Raw genomic sequence first — 21,144 nt, 5'->3', positions numbered from 1 at the left:
TTGAACCCAAGGCCTTGCACATGCTAGGCATATACTCTACCACTGAATATTACCCCCAGACCCTTCACTAGGTATTCTTAACACATGTTATTGCTAAGCCACATTTCCCTCATCAAAAAGTTCTGCAATTGTGTTTTTTGGATCTAAGTATAAGGCTTTGAAGCTATACAATTAATTATCTTATTGGCTTTTGTCATTATAGTCTGTCAAAATCATTTTTTAATTTAGTCTGTCATCTAGTGTATTTCCTGTCATTCCCAGCTGCGGGGTGGGGGTGGGGGAATGATATCCTCCAAGTCATTGATAAAAAAAAAAATTGTGGAACAAAGATAGACCATGGGAGAGCCCTTTGACACACTACTAAAAAAATACAATTTCGGGCTGGGGATGTGGCTCAAGCGGTAGCACGCTCGCCTGGCATGCGTGCGGCCCAGGTTCGATCCTCAGCACCACATACCAACAAAGATGTTGTGTCCGCCGAGAACTAAAAAATAAATATTAAAAATTCAAAAAAAAAAATACAATTTCATTAATCCACTTGAAAAAAATCAGTCAACAGACATTATTGACCTAATTGTTCTTAATTCTAGTCTATACCGTTAACAAAGACTCTATGGGACAACAGATGAAAAGCCTTGCTGAACTCTGTAATTCTACTAAATGTTTATTCTGTTTTCTCTAGCAACCTATCACATCTCATGTATTCATTCAAAACATCTCTCAAAATTTACTATATTTACTGTACTAAGGTAGGCTCTGGGAGTGCAGCAATGAACACGATATTCAAATCCCTAAGCCCATTGAATTTACATTGTGACAATGAAGACAATCATTAAACAAGAGTTCACAATTCATTATTAAATTATAATTATTATATCAAAATACTATTGATTCGGGGCTGGGGTTGTGGCTCAGTGGTAGAATGCTTACCTACCATGTGTGAGGCACTGAGTTCAATCTTCAGCACCACATAAAAATAAATACATAAATAAAATAAAGGTATTGTATTCATCTACAACTTAAAAAAATACTATTGATTAAATTATAGAATGTCTCAAATTTCCTTCAGAATAATCAGAATATGACATACCTTTCAAATAAGACTAGCCATGAGTTAATACTTGTTAAAACTGTGTGAGAGACATACAAAGACTTATTTTACTATTTTTTCTAATTTTTCTCAGTTTGAAATTTTCCATTAAAAAGTTTTTATTATGATTATAGTAAGTAATGTGAAAAACTATGGGGTATTAAGAGAATACATAACAATGAGGATTTAACTTAATCTAGTGAGAGATTTCTCTAAGGAAGTGAAATTTGAGTTTAAAGAATAAGTAGGAATTATCTAAATTGAAAGAGGAACACAAAGCCAGCCTTGGTGGCAAGCTAGTAATCCCAGGGGCTTGGGAGGCAGAGGCAGGAGGATTGCAAGTTCAAAGCCAGCCTCAATAATGGAGAGGCACTAAGCAACTCAGTGAGATCCTGTCTCTAAATAAAATACAAAATAGGGCTGGAGGTGTGGCTCCGTGGTTGAGTGGCCCTAAGTTAAATTCCCATTACCAAAAGAGAGAGAGAGAGAGAGAGAGAGAGAGAGAGAGAGAGAGAGAGAGAGAGAGAACACAAGAGAATAAAATATTCTAGGCAGAGAACACAGAATATAAAATTAATCTGAAGTAGGAAAGAACTGATATGTTCAAGGAACTGAAAGAAACCCAGTGTAACAGCTGTACAGAAGGCAAGGAAAGTCACTTGGTTTAAAATGAAGTGGTCAAGCAGACAGATGCCATGTCAGGAAGAACATGTGAAGATTTTAAAAAAAAAATTTTTTTTTAATCACAAGTGTTAGACCACTGACTCTAATTAAAATCAAATTAAAGCAAGCTTATTATTTCGACCAGCCGGGATGCCTTTCCCAACAAAATTGTGGGAGCCAAGGACAGCCCTGCAGGTTTCTTGCAGCCCAGCTTTATAGCCCAAAAAGTTACACAAAGGGGGGTTACAGATAACAAAACTCTGAGGAGCATAACACAAATGCTAGTTTACATTTTTGCTGGCCCCGACTTCAGAATTTATGAAGGTTGTTAGAGCCTCAGAGAGGGTCGTTATCTGGCCAGAGAAGGCCAGGATTTATGAGGCGTCACTAAGGAAAGGGTTGTTATCTGGTCAGGGAAAACCAGGCATGGGTGAGTTCAAGGCACGGACAGGCATTCCAAGCAGCTTTACAACATCAACTTATGGCCAGGTTATACAGACATCCTAATATTTTTACAGAAAACAGAAATGATGGGCTGGGGATGTGGCTCAAGCGGTAGCGCGCTCGCCTGGCATGCGTGCGGCCCGGGGTTCGATTCTCAGCACCACATACCAACAAAGATGTTGTGTCCGCCGAGAACTAAAAAATAAATATTAAAAAAAATTATTAAAAAAAAAAAAAAAGAAAACAGAAATGAATCCTTCATAACGTGTGACAAGCTGGTTTCTGATCTAAAGAGAGAATTAGGCTAGGTATATCACAAGAACAATAAAAAATTCACTGAATAATTCTAGTAACCCAATCATATTACACACTGTATGTGTATATATCATAGATGAACCTAGAAATCATTCACATGTACACAAACACATATATGTCACTATGTATATTATCTTGAAACTAATTTGTATGATATATATTTATTTTTTATTGGGAGAATAAAGTTTTTTAAAATGTTGATCTGGAGCTGGGCACAGTGGCACATGTATCTATAATCCAGTGACTTGAGAGGCTGATGAAGCAGGAAGATTGCAAATTCTCAAAGCCAGCCTCAGTAATTTAGTGAGACCTTGTTTCAAAATAAAAAATACCCTCAGCAACTTAGTGAGACCCTGACTTAAAATAAAAAAAAAAAATAATAAAAGAACTGAGGATGTCACTGAATGGTAAAATGACCCTGGATTCAATCCCAGTACCAAAAAAAAAAAAAAAAAAAAAATGTTATTCTATAAGGGTGGGAGAGAATAGGATGATGAAAGGCAAAAGTTTATAAATGAATTTTTCAATACATCTATTATTATTTGACCTTGAAATTATGCAAATGCGGGCTAGGGATGTGGCTCAAGCAGTAGCACGCTCACCGGGAATGCATGCGGCCTGGGTTCAATCCTCAGCACCACATGCAAACAAAGATGTTGTGTTCGCCGATAACTGAAAAATAAATATTAAAAAATTTAAAAAAAAAGAAATTATGCAAATGCATTTCTTATTATAAAATAAATTTAATTTAAAACAATAATTTCTAAAAATTAAAAGCAAAATAGACTTAGCTTTGTATTGAGTATGTGGAAAAGAATGCTTTTGAGTGTTTTAAAGCATAATATGTTAACTATACATCATTAACATAATAATAAAAAAGAATTGCAAAAAAATAAAAATCTTACACTACTCTCAGTGTTAGTGTTGTTACATCGAAACTATTATAGGTGTGTTATGATATAAAGCAAATGAATTATTATGGTGGTGGTGTGCCATTGAGAATTAGGGTTTGGGGCATGGGGAAAATATACACAAAAATACACATTAGATTAATTAAAAGCTTATGTCCTGAATTTAAACTGAAAATATCAATAGTCTCATGATATGTTTTGCCTTTTTTTTAAAGGGGGTTATTGAAATTTTCTGGGCTTGACCCTGAAAATACTCAGAAAAAGAAAGGAAGAAAGAAAGAAAATTAAAAGAAAGGTTAAAAAAAAGAGCAAACCCTTTATCAGTGAGTATCCCTAGAACCAGATTATGTTCTCTAAATATTCTAAATATCATTTTCCACTATGAGAAGCAACATCTCCTGATAGTAATGATTGATTCTAGGTCCAGAACAACAAATATTCAAATGAGCTTGCAATATATTGTTCTTCTAGAAATCAAGAAAACTATCAAACACTAATAGGGTCATATAAAAAGGACTCAGGAGCCAAACTAAACAGGATGATACTGGCCAGAAATATAACAATTTGAGTTTCAATAGAATGATAACATAAGGACTAAAATGCATCACATATTTCAAATCTATGAATTCATGGTGATAACCAAAAAATTTAAATAAAAATAACTCACTGGTTACCTTTACTGGGAATTAACTCACATCAGGAAACTCATTATTTTGAAACTGATAGAAAAACATAAGGGAAAAATTCAAGCACTTGGGGCTGGGGTTGTGGCTTAGTGGTAGACTGCTTACCTATAGATGTGTGAGGCACTGGGTTCAATTCTCAATACCACAAGTAAATAAGTAAATAAAATAAAGATCTATCAACAACTAATAAAAATATTTTTTAAAAATCAAGCATTTATACTATATTTTCTGTATAATCTCTTAGTGTAATTTTTCTTTTTTATTAACTAATAAATTTTGTTTTCTTTGATTTAAAATCATCTTTTTTGACTTTTTTTCCTGTAGCTAAGCTAAAAATTTCTATTTTTCCCCTAAAAAATGAACTGACATTCTTCTGATAAATTATGTTCTTTGATTTTCTTGTTAACTTGTTTCAAGGAAGTCTGCATGTTCAATATGATTGTTCACAATTTGGCCCATACAAAATGGCTATTTAATTCAAATATCTGAGGATCAAACTGAGTTGATCTTTTTAAAGAAAGTATGGTCAAATTGTTGAGTTCACTGGGTAGTTGAAGAGATAACCACACATCCTGAGCTTCCCATTTTGATGAGACAGGAGGACAGCTAGTAACTGGGGACACAGGGGTATCCAACATCATTGGTCTCAAACCACTGCTTCTTCCTGTCACTGCCACAATGTAATAGGATATTCAGCTTTAATGCTCAGAGCTCCAACTTATCATTTATGGGCAGTTGTTATCAGAAGTTCACGTGGAATTCCAAAATTTCCACAAGTGTTGATTTCTTTTCACAGTTAAAAATGGTTGAGTCCATCAATATTACAACCCTGTATGACTTTCTGATTTCAGAAGCAATCTACTCTCTTTGCAACCCATTCTAAGTCTTTCATTACCATCTGGAGTCCTTCAGGAGTTATTTTTTTGAAGTCACTATAAGACTGTCTTTCTGCTGATTTATGATGACCAGAGTCACCAGGGATCATCATCATTAACATCAGCAAGAACAATTTCTTTGATTCTCACATTAATACCAAATACAATCTTCATATCAACACCCTACAGTTTGGGGACAATCAGGATTTCTGTAATATTTTAAAAATATCTATGTAGCACGACTCATGTTGTCTACTTCAATTTGGTGGACAAATCCAACAAAGCAAAATTTTGCAGCAATTAGTTGTTCCTCACACCACTGTGAATCATTCTTGGCATCATCCTTGAAAAACATCTCTACTCTAGGTGGGCAAAAGTTGATGCCAGGATTTCTTTTGAAAAAACAAGTTGCTATTGGGCAAATCCATTCGATTTGAATCATTTCACCCTGGGGCACAATGAAAGCTGTCTCCCCGAATTTTTTGGTGAAAGCAATTTTGATAACTGCTTCCTCGAAAATTTAAAAATACCACTGACAATTTTATGGGAGATTGCAGCTTTTTCTTCCAGATGATTTTCTAGCTATTTCCTGCTGTAATCTGGTCCTTGGACTCTTTGACTATGTAACAAGTCCATAAACTTCTTCTTCTTCTTTTTTTTAACCTCAGCTGTCACCATTATCCTGTAAAGGCTGAGGAGAGTGGCTGCACTAGAAAAAGAGAGACTAAGAGACTGATGAATAATTTTTTAAATACTTAGTTGTCAATGGGCCTTTATTTTATTTATTTTTATGTGGTGCTGAGAATTGAACTCAGTCCCTCTCACATGCTCGGCAAGGGCTTAACCACTGAGCCACAACCCCAGCCCAGATGAATAATTTTTCTTATAGATTTCTTATATCTAATAAATTAAGAGGAATTATAGAATTGGAATATCATCATTTGTAATCCCTAATGAATCAATGTATCTAGATAGTTACTATTAATCATAAATCTAGTCTGTGAGACATTCTACATGATAAATAATCTACATTCTTCAAAAAATAAATTGTAGGAAAAGGTGGTGAGGGAGGCAGGGGGTCAGGTCCTATAGATTAAAAGAGAACAAAGAGACATGTTAATCATTTGTAATGTAGGCGTCCTATTTAGATTCTAACTGAATTTATTTTTTTTTTTAAGTTATGGAACCACGAGGAAAACTTAACCACTAGCTGGATATTTGATGATATATTTTTAAAGTGTATTATTGGCATGCTGGCTACATATTTTTAAAATGTCTTTCAGAAAAATATTTACAGATGAAATTATATAATATCTGGGGCTTGCTTAACAATAAATGAAGGGTAAAGAGAGGAGGTAAAAGTAAATCAGAATAGTTTTGAGATGATAGGTTCATGGGGGTTTATTATACTATTTTCTCTTGCTTTTATATGTATTTTAAAATTTCCATAATGAAGAGGTTTTTTTAAAAGCCCTTTAGCCTTTTTTCCTGGAGAATGGATTTGAGAAGGACAAAAAGATTTCCTCTAGGCTCTGGATTCTATCCCCAGTACTGTGTGTGTGTGTGTGTGTGTGTGTGTGTGTGAGAGAGAGAGAGAGAGAGAGAGAGAGAGAGAGAGAGAGAGAGAGAGAAGACTAGCTAGAAGACTATTATGTATGATATTGCAGAAAAGAGGAAATTCATAATAGTTGATTTTTCCCAGAGCTGAGGCAATATATGAGCTTTCTAATTGAAACTGCCAAATGCCAGAGGATGATTATTTTAGACTTCTAGACACAAACTCATCACAGTGAAATATTATAAGATCAAGGAAAAAAGGAGAAAAGGGAAAATATTTTGCCCACAGGAGAGCAAGAATCAGACTGTAGTCAAACTTCTCATTAGCAATCTTGATGTTTGAAGACAGTAGAATTCTCATTATATATCCAATAAAAGTATCATTCAGCCATACAAGGGAAAATGAGAACTATTTTCACATGTTCAAGAATTGAGAAAGCTAAAAACATCAGATTTTTAAGAATGAATTTTTTTTAAATGAATGAATTTGGGGCTGGGGTTGTGGCTCAGCGGTAGAGCGCTGGCCTCGCATGTGTGCGGCTCTGGGGTCAATCCTCAGTACCACATAAAAATGAATAAATAAAGTGAAGGTATTGTGTTCAATTACAACTAAAAAATAAGTATTTTTTTAAAAATGAATGAATTTAAGAGATTTAACTAAAAATAAAAATATAGAGATAGATATACAAACCAATGGTGAACAAGAAACCATGTAGATCTTTTTAAAAAAACAACATATATTGGTGATTTAGACTATTTTTTTCCAATTACAATTTAGAACTAAAAATCCCCAGGTGAATTCAGTATTAGAGTAGAAGAGTGAGAAACATGAGGTAAAGCTTGCCTACACTACTATCTTGGTAAGGGGTGAATATAAATAATTATTAACCCTGAATTTTTTTTAAAAAAAGTTATATATGTTATAGTTTTAAGTGTAACCATATAAGAATACAAATAGAATGTTCAACCTTCAAGTCATTAAAAGAAAAAAAACTGAACAAAGAAAACACATCAGCCCAATAAGAGATAGCAAACAGAAAAAAAAAGAGAGAGAAATAAGGACTGGGGTGTGTCTCCATGTTAAAGCACTTGCCTGGCACAGGGTGAGTCCTGGGTTCATTACCCATCCCCACACACACACAAAAGACATGTAAATGACGTTTGACTATAGTTCATCAAATCTCATTGTTCATTTTTTTAGTTATTTTTTTAACAATTTAATCTCCAGTCTTCCTCCCCTTTCTGGAGAACAGTGGGTGGAGCTAAAAGCTGGTCCAGACTCATCTTGAGTCCACCTTGGGATTCCACGCTAAGTCACCTTATTAACATAAATGGTTGAATGCAAAATATGAATAAAAAGACCATGTGAGTTATTTAAAATTATAAAATAGCAGACATCCTGGTCCTAAGGATGATGGTTACTGTAAAATTTTTTGTAGATTTCTATTAAGGAAAAAAAAAAATTTTTTTCCACCAAATGCAGTGGTACGTGTCTGTTAATCCTAGGAACTCCAGAGACTGAAGCAAGAGGATCACAAGTTGAAGGCCAGCCTCAGCAACTTAGTGAGATACTCTATGAAAATAAAATCAAAAGGGGTCTGTTAAAGTTTAAATCCCTAGTACCATCAAAAAACAAACAAAAAAAAGAAAGGAACTTTCCCCTTGTAACTAATTTATTGAGATATTATTATAAATAGATGAACTACTTTATTGAGATATTATTATAAATAGATAAATAGATGGTGAAGTAGTGTTGAGAGCCACAGTTTAGTCGGAATGACGCCTGGCATTTTGCCAGAGGGAATGGTTGAAAGGTGACCCTGCTCAATAGGGTGGCTCTGGGATTAGGGCAGATCCTGCTGGGAATAGGGTGGCTCCAGGATTAGGGCGGATCCTGCTGCCTCAGGCACCCGCTACTTTGGAGTTCCCAGCTGAGTTCTCCCGGGGTTCCCGGAGAATTGGTGTGCGGAGCCCGGTGGAAGGAGTGTATTCCCGGGAAGTGTGTGTAGAGTGCTGGTGAGAGTTCGAGAATAAAGAGTTGCTGTTTGAACCTACAAGGCTGTGTGGCGGCTGGGTTATTTGTGCCCAGCCAGACTGCGGCAAAGTAGAATATGTGAAATGTAATATTACATTCTTGTACCTATTCGTAAAATAAGATTCATATCTACAATAAATATGTAACAAAATAAGCTCTAGAAAAAGTAAACTGAAAATAACAAGATATGGGGCTGAGGTTCTAGCTCAGTGATAAAGTGCTTGCCTAGCATGTGTGAAGCACTGGGTTTGATCCTCAGCACCACATAAAAATAAATAAATAAAATAAAGGCATTGTGTTCATCTACAACTAAAACTATATTTTAAAAAAGAAAATAAGGTAAGAAACACTGGGGAATAGAATCACAAGTTGGTCTGACTACTACTTTTACTTCTTTTGGATACAGTTCAATCTATATTCTACTTCAGGTTCTTTCTTAATTAAAGTCAATCTTTTAAATGAATTGGTATTATAGTTCATATTCACTAGGTGAATGAAATGCACTACTAGGTACCAAAGACAAGGATTTTTTTCTTTTTGCTGTACTGGGGATTAAATTCAGGGGTACTCTACAACTGAGCTATACCTCTGTCCCACATCCCATCCCCCCTCCTTTTTTTTTTTCCTTTGAGGCAGGTTCTCATTTTGCTAAAGCTGGCCTCAAACTTTTGACACTAGTTCAGCCTCCTGAGTCACTGGGATTACAGGCATGCACCACCATGCCCAGTCAAAAGATATTTTAATCCATTATATCAAGACAGGTCTAACCAACAACTCTGTATTAAATAAAGAAGCATACCATCACAGAACATTTAAATTCCAGGTCTGTTTCTCCTACTATTACTTTCATACTCCTATATATCATCATGTTAACTGATAAAGAAGAGACTGGCAATAAGTAAAAAGGAGGGGCTGGGATTGTGGCTCAGTGGTAGAGCTCTCACCTAGCACGAGTCAAGCACTGGTTTGATCCTCGGCACCAAATAAAAATAAAATAAAGGTTATTATGTCCACCTTTAACTAAAAAAACAGATTTTTTTTTAATTTTTAAAAAAAGAAGTAAAAAGGAGAATGTAAAATCTCCATTAAAACTTACCTTAACATCCTTGATCAAGAGACAATGGTGGCTTTGGGCTGGAACAGTTCCAGTGTTGATGGAAAGAAGTAATTTATTGGATATGTTCTAGAAGTAATACTGAAAGAACATTGTCTTGGGCTGGGGATGTGGCTCAAGCGGTAACATGCTCTCCTGGCATGCGCGGGGGCGCTGGGTTCAATCCTCAGCACCACATAAAAATAAAATAAAGATGTTGTGTCCACCGAAAACTAAAAAATAGATATTAAAAAATTCTCTCTCTAAAAAAAAAAAAAACATTGTCTATCATCAAACCACTAGCACAGAGACATAGATATTCTTAATATGTCAAAACATGTTGATTTTCTAATACTCAAGAAATCAAGGCTTATGACAGGTAGTTCAATAGAAGGAATGTAATATGTGTAATATGGAGAAGTAGTTAAAAATGGTTGAAACCATTGAGCAACATCAGGAAGCTGCTAACATTCTGGGACAGGTGGGATCAAAACAGGAAGCAACTACCTAAACCAAAATCAGTTAGTGAAATGAGTATGAACTATAATACCAATTCACTTAAAAGATCGACTTCAGTTAAAAGAAACTGAAGTAGAATATGTGAAATGTAATATTACATATGTGCATATGTGACAAATTTACATATATTTAGTAATTAAAACAATATATTTATTATTTTATAATTCCATGGGTGAGAAATTGGGTATAGATTAGGGTCATAAGACTGCAGACAAGGTGTTTGACCAAGGCTTCTGTCTCATCTGAGATTTGACTAGGGAAGGATCTGTTTGCTATTTTAAAAAAATGTGTGGGGCTGTGGTTGTGGCTCAGCAGTAGAGCACTTGCCTCTCACATGTGAGACCCTGGGTTCGATCCTCAGCACCACATTAAAATAAATAAACAAATTAAAGATATTGTGCCCATGTATAACTAAAAAATATATTTTTTTAAAAAATGTGTAAATATACACACACATATATATAGCTGTGTGTGTATATATATATACACATAAATACAGTTATGTATATGCACATATACACATATATTACTTTTTCAAGGAGAGACATTTGGCAAAACTGAAATGAAGACTGCGAGTATGATGGTAGCAATGCAAAATTCTATTTCACAATTTTCATGGGGCTTTTCCATCAAAAAGTGAGTAGTAGATTATACCTGTTTATAGGAAATACCTGCTAATTACTTACAGGTGATAAGTTTGCATTTTCATGTAAATTTTAGAATCAGTTTGATTTGTACTAAAATGTCATGTGAGTTTGATTATGTTGCATTGAATCCATAAATCAATTTAGAGAACTGAAATCTTTACAATATTGAATATTCTAATGTATAAACTGAATTTACTTAGATCTTTAACATCTCTCAATGTTTTCTAGTTTTTAGTACAGAAGTCTTGTATATATTTCATTGCATCTATACCAAAGCATATGACATTTTCAATGCTATTATAAATGGTAGTTGCTGTTTTCATTTTATATTTGATGCTGGTATATAAAAATACAACTGATTGGGTTTTTTTTTTTTTTTTGGTGGGGGGGGAAGGTTACCTGGGATTGAAATCAGGGGCACTCCATCTCTGAGCCACTGGCCCTCCATCTCCAAGCCCTATTTTGAATTTTATTTAAAGACAGGATCTCTCTGAGTTACTTAGGGACTTACTAAGTTGCTGAGGTTGGCTTTGAACTCAAGATCTTCCGGCCTTAGTCTCCCAAACTGCTGGGATTATAGGAATGCACATATAATCTGCCATATCTGCCATAATCTGTCCTAGATATAGTGACCTTGCTGAATTCACCTACTAATTCTAACAATTTATAGATTTTGTATTTCCTATATATGCAACTTGTCCTTAGCAAATAATGAGGTTTATTTCTTCCTTTCCAACACTAAGTCTGTCTTTTCTTGTCTCACTACTCTGGCTATGACTTCCATAATAATGTTGACTATAAATTATTGTAAAACAGTAAACATCCTGGTCCTCAGTATGTTTACTGTAGAATTTTTAAAATAGATTTCTATTAAAAGAGATTCTCCTCTTATAACCAGTTTATTGGCTTATTATGGATAAATTTTATTAAATGCTATTTTTGCATTTATTGAAATGAGCTTTTTAAAAAATCTCTTAATATAGTGAATTACATTGCTTGGTTAAACTGTCCTTGCATTCTTTTTTTTTTTTAATATTTATTTATTTATTTTAGTTCTCAGCGGGCGAACACAACATCTTTGTTTGTATGTGGTGCTGAGGTTCGAACCCGGGCCGCACGCATGCCAGGCGAGCGCGCTACACTTGAGCCACATCCCCAGCCCTGTCCTTGCATTCTTGAAACCCCTTTGTCATATTCTTTATTTTTTTTAAATTTTTTTTAGTTGTAGATGTACACAATATCTTTATTTTATTTATTTATTTATTTAATTATTTATATGCGGTGCTCAGGATTAAACCCAGGGCCTTATGCATGCAAGGCAACCAACCATTCTACCACTGAGCTACAACCCCAGCCCTCATATTCTTTTTTTTTTTTTTTAAATACGTTTTTAGTTGTAGTTGGACACAATATCTTTATTTATTTTTATGTGGTGCTGAGAATAGAACCCAGTGCCTCACATATGTGAGGCACTACAAAAATGTTAATGTCAGCCGGGCATGGTGGTGCACACTTGTAATCCTAGTGTCCAGGAGGCTGAGGCAGGAGGATCACAGTTCAAAGCCAATCTCAGCAAAAATCAAGGTGCTGAGCAACTCAATGAGACTCTGTCTCTAAATAAAATACAAAACAGGTCTGGGGATGTGGTTCAATGGTCAAGTGCCCCTGAGTTCAATCCCTGGTACTCCCCCAAAATGTTAATGTTAATTTGCTAATATTACACTTATGACGTTTGAATCTATATTCATAAGAGGATTGGTCTGGAAAAAAATTTAAATATCCAATGCATATTTTGGTATCAAAGCTGACAGCTTTGTGAAAAAAGTTGGGGGATGTTTCCTCTTTGTCTAGTTTCTGGAAGAGTTTAGGTAAAGTGGTGTTATTAATATTTTGGAAAATTCAGTGAGGATGTCATTGATGCCTGGATTTGGGGCCAACTTTTAAATAAAAAGATTTTGTTTGTTTGTTTGTAGTAGCCTGAATTGAGCCCAGGAGATGCTTTATCATACTGAGTTACATCCCCAACCCTTTTTCGTTTTGAGACAGGATCTTGATAAGTTGTCAAGGCTTGCCTCAAACTTGTCATACTCCTGCCTCACCCTCCCTAGTTGCTGGGATTACAAGCATATACAACCGTGCCTGACTAGATGTGATAACATTCTAAAATTTAAATATGCTTAATATACCTTACTAAAGTATTCAATTTGGTAGCTTTAGTATATTAAGATGTTCTACAATCATCACCACTATCTAATTTGAAAACATTTAAATCGATTGTATGTGGTAGCACACGCCTGTAATCCCAGCTACTCAGGAGTTGAGGCAGGAGTTCAAGCCCAGTCAGGGCAACATAGTGACACTCTGTTTTAAAATTGAAAATGGAGGGCTGGGGATGTGGCTCAAGCGGTAGCGTGCTCGCCTGGCATGCGTAGGGTTCGATCCTCAGCACCACATACCAACAAAGATGTTGTGTCCCCCGAGAACTAAAAAATAAATATTAAAAATTCTCTCTCTCTCTCTCACTCTCTCTCCTCTCTCACTCTCTTAAAAAAAATGGATATGGATGTAAGGCTTAGTGATAGAGCACCCATAGGTTCAATGCAGGTGGGCGTATGTGGGAAAACATTTAAGTCATCCCTCCAAAAGAACTTCATATCCAAATGCATTAGTCATTCACCATTCACCTTTTCCCCACCTGTTCCTTAGTCCCTGCCAGCCACCATCTTTTGGTCTTACAGATTTAAGTAATTATGGATACTTCATGTAAATTTAATAATGCAATGTCTTTTTGTGTTGCTTCTTTCAACTGGAATGTTTTGAAGATTGATTCATGTAGTATGTGATAATATTTCTTTTGATTGCAAAATATTATTCCATTTTTTTGTATTCTCCACATTTTATTTATCCATATCAGTTGGTGAGTATTTAGGTTGTTTGGTTTGGGGCTACTATGAATAATGATTTGATGAATATTCACGTAGAAGAGTTTTGAGTATAGGCTTCCAATTCTCTTGGGTAAGAATGTAATTGCTGGGTGCTATGGTTTGAGAAATACATTCCACCCCCCTCCAACACACACAAAGGTTCACAAGCTGAAAGCGTGGTCCCCAATGTGGCAGTGTGGAGACTGGTGGGACCTTTAAGAAGTGAGGACTAGGGCTGGGGATGTGGCTCAAGCGGTAGCGCGCTCTCCTGGCATGCGTAAGGCCCGGGTTCGATCCTCAGCACCACATACAAACAAAGAGGTTGTGTCCGCCGAAAACTAAAAAAATAAATAAATATTAAAAAAAAAAAGAAGTGAGGACTAGTGGAAGATAATTGGGTCATTAGGAGTACTGCCCTTGAAAGAGATTAATGTACTTTTATGGGGTGATGGTTAGTTTCCACAAGGGCAAGTTGTTCTAAAAGAGTAAGGCTAACCTGAATATCTCTAGCTTCCTGTTTTATCATGTGAACTCTTCTTCATGTACTACCACCATTTGTGATGTCATCTGCCATGAAGCCCTCACTAGATGCCAAAGAGATGGGACCAACTAATCTTGGACTTTCAGCCCCCAAAACTATGTACTAAATAAACCTCTTTTTCAAAATACCCAGCTTCAGGAGGCATCACAACATCAGGCCTTATACTACAGAGCTATAGTAACAAAACAGCATGGTACTGGCACAAAAACAGACACGAAGACCAATAAAACAGAATAGAAAACAGACACATACCCACGTAAATACAGTTATCTCATATCAGACAAAGGTGCATACATTACAGAAAAAATACATACATTAGAGAAAACATACATTAAAGAATATACATTAGAGAAAAGATAGCCTCTCCAACAAATGGTACTGGGAAAACTGGAAACCCATATGTTAACAAAATGAAATTAGACCCCTCTCACCCTGCACAAAACTCAACTCAAAGTGGATCAAGAACCTAGGCATTAGACCAGAGACTGTGCTTACTAGAAGAAAAAGTAGGCCCAACTCTCCATCCTGTCAGCTTAGGAACCGAATTCCTGAACAAGTCTCCTACAGCACAACAAGTAAAATAAAAAATCAATAAATGTGGGCTGGGGTTGTGGCTCAGCAGTAGATCATTGTCTAGTGTGTGTGAGGCATTGGGTTCGATCCTCAGCACCACATAAAAACAAATAAATAAAAGTATTACATCCATCTATAACTAAAACATTTTATTAAAAAGATGAATAAATGGATTATATCAAACTAAAAAGCTTCTTTACATCAAAGGAAACAAGAACATGAACAGAGAGGCTACAGAATGAAAGGAAATCTTGACCACCTACAACCTCAGATCATTAATCTCCAGGATATATAAAGAACTTAAAAAAAGTTAACACCAAAAAAAAAAAAAACACAAAAAACAAAACAAATTACCCAATCAATAAATGAGCAAAGGAACTGAAAAGGCACTTCACAGAAGAAGTATGAATGGTCAAAAAATATACAAAAAAATGTTCAACATTGCTAGCAATTAGAGGAATGTAAATTAAAACTACACCGAGATTCTATGTCACTCCAGTCAGAATGGCAATTATCAAGAATACATGCAACAATAAATGTTGGCAAGGATATGGGGGGAAGGTTCACTCATAAAAATGGTGGTGGGACTGCAAATTGGTGCAACTACTATGGAAAGCAGTATGGAAATTCCTTAGAAAACTTGGAATGGAAACATCATTTGACCCAGTTATCCCACTCCTTGGTTTATACCCAAAGGACTTAAAATTAGCACACTACAGTGACACAGCCACATCAATGTTTAGAGCAGCTCAATTCACAGTCAAGCTATGGAACCAACCTAGGTGCCCTTCTGTAGATGAATGGATAAAGAAAATGTGGTATATACATGCAATGGAATATTACTCAGCCATAAAGAATGAAATTATAGCATTTTCCAGTAAATAGATGGAGCTGGAGACTATCATGCTAAGCAAAATAAGCCAGTCCCCCAAAAACAAAGGCCAAATTTTCTCTCTGATATGTGGATGCTAACCCACAACAAGGAAGGGTGAGGAGGGGAAGAACAGAAATTCATTGGATTAGACAAAGGAGAATGAAGGGAAAGAAAGGGAATTGGGAATAGGAAAGATAGTAGAATGAATCAGACATAACTTTCCTATGTTCATATATGAATACTTGACCAGTATAATTCCACATCACGTACAATCACAAGAACAGGATCCTAGTTAGAATAAGTTATACTCCATGTATATAAAATATGTAAAAATATATTCTACTGTCATGTATATTTAAAAAGAACCAATTAAAAAAATAAAGTATCTAGCTTCAACCATTTTATCATAGAAACAGAAAACAGACTAAGAAACGACACCATATGGTAACTGTATAACTTTTTGAGGAATTGTCAGTGTTTTTTCCAAAGTGGCTGCACCATTTTACATGTATGAGGGTTTCTATTTTCCTACATCCTCATAAAAAACTATCATTGTCTTCCTTTTCAATTATAGCCATTCTCGTGATTATGAAATAGTAACGTAATGTGGTTTTCATTTGCATCTCCCTATTAACTTATGATATTATTAATATTTATTGTCCATTTTTTGAGAAATAATTATTCAAATATCTTGCCCAATTTTTAACTATTTATCTTTTTATTATTGATATGGAATTCTTTATATATTATATATACTATACCAGATATGATTTGCAAATATGTTCTTCCACTCTCAGGATTATCTTTTATTTTTTCTTTTCTTTTTCTTTGAATATTTAGTTGTTGTTTGCGGTTCTGGGGGACCAAACCCAACCAGGGTCATCAAGCAAGCTAGGCAAGTTCTTTACCACTGAGATATACCTCCAACTTTCACTATCTTGAGAGTGATATTTGAAGGACAAATTTTTAAAACTTTGATGAAATCTATGTATTTTTTATTTGGTTATTTTTGCATGGTACATCCTAAGAAACTGTTGCCTCTTCCAGGGTCACAAAGACTTACATGTATTCTAAAAAGTTTTATTGTTATAGCTTACATGTAATTCTTTAATCTATTTTGTTAATTTTTATATACAGTGCCAAGTATGAGTTTCAACTTCATTCTTTTGTCTGTAATTACCCAGTTGTCCCAGCACTGTTTTTTAGAAAGACTGTCTCCCCATTTATCATCCTTACACCTTGTTAAAATTATTCCCAATATAGAACTATTCAGATTTTCCTTCCTTATGTGTAGTTTTGCAGGTATTTGACCATTTCACGTAAATTTTTTAATATATCAGCATGAAGTTATTGACTAGCTGGGAATGGCGGTACAAGACTATAATTCCAGCTATTCAGGAAGCTGAGACAAGAGGATTGAAAATTCAAGGTCAACCTGGACAACTTAGCTGAGACCTTCACAAAATAAAAGAAAAATGGCTAGGGATGTAGCTCAGTGGTAGAGTATCCCTGGGCGTTCAATCCCATATGCATAGGAAAGAAGAGGGAGACCAGGTGAGGGAGAGAGACACAATGTCCTCTTATGTGAAACAGTGGCTGATGTCTCCCTTTTCATTCTGATTTTTATTTGTTCCTTTACATTTGCTAGTGTGTTAATCCCTTTATGCTCACTTTATATTCTACCAAATTTAGATATTCACTTTTTCTTTCCTCCTTTTGTTTAATTTGAATTGTTTAATTTAATTTACTGGGATAAATGCTCATCTTGACTAGCATTTATTCTTTTCTGATAAAGTTCCCTCTAAAAATAGTTTTAGTTACATTCCATAGATTTTGATGTCTTACTTTTATAATTAAAATATTTCCTGGTTTTCATTGTTATTTCTTCCTTAACCCAAGATAATTTTGGATCTAAAGTCAGGATTTCCTAACAATTTCCCCCCAACTTAACCCATTTAGTCCCAAATTTCCAATTCTGCAAATATTTCAACAAAATTTACACAAGTGCATTATAATAGGTTAGAAATCATAATTTATAGTATATGTGTATTTACTATATTACAAGTATATATTATAAAGTTTTTATAGATGTTCCACATCTGGGATGATGAAACAAAATGGATTAATTATGGTCAGAGAATATGTTTTGTATGTTTATAATCCTCTGAATCTTGTTTAGATTTGCTTTATGGCATAGCATTATTGCCAATTACTGTAATGTTCCATAAGTACATGAAAAAAAAAATGCTATCCATTCTTTGAGCATTTAAGTCTATATATATTTAGCGCAAATTTAGCTTTATTTTCTATATTCCCCACAAACTTTTTTTTTTTTTTTTTGGTGGTGGTGGTGGTACTGGTTATTTAACTCAGGAACACTCTACATCCCTAGTACTTTTTATTTTTTAAGTATTTTTTAAATTGTAGATGGACACAATATCTTTATTTTTTTATGTGGTGCCGAGGATCAAACCGTGTGCCTCACACATTCAAGGAAAGCACTCAACCACTGAGCTACAACCCAACCCCCAGTACTTTTTATTTTGATAGTTTCACTAAGTTGTCTTGCTGATGGTTGCCCCAAATTTGTGATCCTCCTATCTCAGCCTCCTGAGTTACTGGGATTAGCCACCACACCTGGCTCCTGCTAACTTTTTTGATCAATGAACATGCAATCTTCCTTTATTATTGCAAATTTCTCTACTTTTCTTTGTAGATCTTTGATAGATTTAAAAGCTACATATTGAATTGTTTAAATCTAAAACTTTGCCCCACTTGGTAGCACACACCTGTAATCCCAGCATCTTGGCAGGTTGAGGTAGGAGGATCAAAAGTTCAAGAGTAGCTTGGGCAACTTGGTGAGCCCCTGTTTCCAAAAAAAAAAAAAAAAAAAATTAAATGGCTAGAATGTAGCTCAGTGGTAGAGCTCCACTGGGTTCAATCCTCAGTACAGGAAAAAGAAAAAGAAATTTGTTAAATCTTCCTGGTGAATTAGCCCTTTTATCATTATCAATTGTCCCTTTTTACAATCAGTAAGTCTTCCGCCTAAAATGCTGATACTAATATAGCCATCATATTTTACAAACCTCTACTTTTTATCTTTCTGTATTTTTGCCTTTTGTGCATCTTTTATCTATATAATTAGGTTGTATTATCTGACATCTGTCTTTTATTGGAGGATTTAACATTCTTAGATTTAATGCAATTTCTTATACATTTGAATTAAATTTACTACCTCACCAATTGTATTTCCTATATGCCATTTTTGTTTTTGCTTTCTCTTTCTTGCCTTATGTCTAATTCATTAACTCTATTTTTGTCAAAGTATTCTTAAAAATATTCTAGTGTGGTCACCCTTAATATAAGACATAACTTTGAATATTCAAATCTAACACAAAAGTACAATTTCACCTTTCGAATAGGCAACTTAAAAACACTTTTACTCTACTTATGCCCCTCCCAAAGTACATGCTGTTGTTTTTATGTAGTCTCTGGTTTTTAAAACACTCAAAGGCATTCCTTTTTTTTTTTCAAAATCATTACTCATCTTTCTTCCATTTCTAAACTACCAGCTGATAATCATTTTTCTCTGACTTCTTTTGTGTAAGATTAGGGAAGAATTCTTATTTTTTAATATATTTTTTTTGAGAGGGGGGTGGGGAGGGAGGGAAGGAGAATATTTATTTATTTTTTTTAGTTTTCGGCAGACACAACATCTTTGTTTGTATGTGGTGCTGAGGATCAAACCGGGGCCGCACGCATGCCAGGCGAGCGCGCTACCGCTTGAGCCACATCCCCAGCCCAAGAATTCTTATTTGTGTGTGAAACTTCGTGTATTTTACCCAATGTACCCTATTTTTAAGGGCAGTTTTATTTTTTTATAGAGCTCTAGGTTTCCAATTAGCCTATCACTTTGAAGAATGCTATTGTATTATCTTCTGTTTCTGTTTCTATTGATAAATCAGTTGTCATATTTTCGGTCCTTTGAAGGTTCTTATTTTAGATCTTTGATTCTTTTTTCTTTCATTGCTTCTTTTTAAAAAGTTTCCAACAGTATTAGTAATACTTACATACATATTATTGCATTAAATATTTTGCTTGAGGTTTGTGGGACCTCTGAAATCCATAGCTTGATGATTTTCTAAGTTTCAGAAAATTGCTAAGCATTAACTACAAATATTCTCTACTTCTGGGACTCAAGTTGCTTAATGTTAACCCATTCTGTTATATTTTAGTTTTCTGGTTCTTTTTTATCCCTTTGTCTCTGTAGGCATTATTGTCATTTTTTTTCTTCTGACAAAATCTAGTTATTCAATATTTCTTTTCAGCTGTAATTCAGCTATTGTTAAATTCATTCACTGAATTCTTAACTATGTCATTTTTTATAGAATTTCCATTTTTCAATTCCCAGTTCTCTACTGAAATTTTTAGGTTTTTTTTTTTCCTTAAGCACGTAAAATTTTTATTTTAAGTCCAAGAATGTCTGGGACAAATTTTTTAAAAGAAAGAAAAAAAAAAGAATGAGAATTTCATGTGGTACTTGCTAAATCCAGACTTTAACCTATCAGTCACAAGCAGTGCTGGACCAATGGATGCAGATAAGATTTAAGAACGAATAAGCAAAAAACGTAAGTCTCTGAAACAGATTCACTTCCAACAGGAAAAAGGTAGATTAGGTCCATTTTTTGTTTCCCAGTGCCTACTGTCATATGTCGGTAAGATCACTTGTTTGTGTTAAATTCTGTTTAGAGATTATCATGAAGGTAACTTAAATGTGTTTTTAGACCCACATAAGCAAAAACCTATAGCTACAAATTCTCAGGGAAAACTAAAAAATTTTTTTCCCCTCATTCTGCCAGAACCTAGGCCACATCAAGTTTTCTCATAGACTGCCTTTATAATAGAACCAATTTTTCCAACCTATTCTTTCACTGAGGAGAGTAGCGCTTTGAGGAGCTAAGTAAGATGAGGTTTCAGGGCTTTAAATACCATGCTATTAAGATACATGATGGGAATCAGACACAGTGTTCCACACCTATAATCCTAGCAACTCAGAGGCGGAAACAGGAAGATCAGAACTTAGTGAGGCCCTCAACAACTCAGTGAGACCCTGTCTCAAAATAAAAAATAAAGCTGGGCACAGTGGCACAAGCCTGTTACCCCAGCAGCTCAGGAGGCTGAGACAGGAGGAGGATTCTGAGTTCAAAGCCAGCCGTGGCAAAAACAAGGAACAAAGCAACTCAGTGAGACCCTGTCTCTAAATAAAATACAAAAAAAACGGTCTCAGTGGTTGAGTGCTCCTGAGTTCAATCCCCAGTACCCAAAAATAATAAAATTTAAAAATAAAAAGGGCTAGAGACATGGCTCAGTGGTAAAGCACCACCACAGAATCAAATA

General features: G+C 34.9%; 1 long non-coding RNA gene across 1 annotated transcript in view; it reads right to left on the bottom strand.

The window, feature by feature from the left end:
* LOC308633679 overlaps positions 1-18,618 on the bottom strand; it is a 161,161-nt gene extending 142,543 nt beyond the window's left edge. The window contains exon 1 of the long non-coding RNA XR_014018839.1: positions 18,537-18,618. This is a non-coding gene — a long non-coding RNA (uncharacterized lncRNA). The remainder of the gene's footprint in view (positions 1-18,536) is intronic.
* Between the last annotated feature and the right edge of the window lie 2,526 nt (positions 18,619-21,144).

This window comes from Spermophilus citellus (assembly GCF_964194105.1).
Source record: "Spermophilus citellus genome assembly, chromosome: 2".
Taxonomy (NCBI): domain Eukaryota; kingdom Metazoa; phylum Chordata; class Mammalia; order Rodentia; family Sciuridae; genus Spermophilus; species Spermophilus citellus.
Note: the sequence above shows the minus strand (reverse complement) of the source record. Positions and strands in the feature narration are given on the sequence as shown.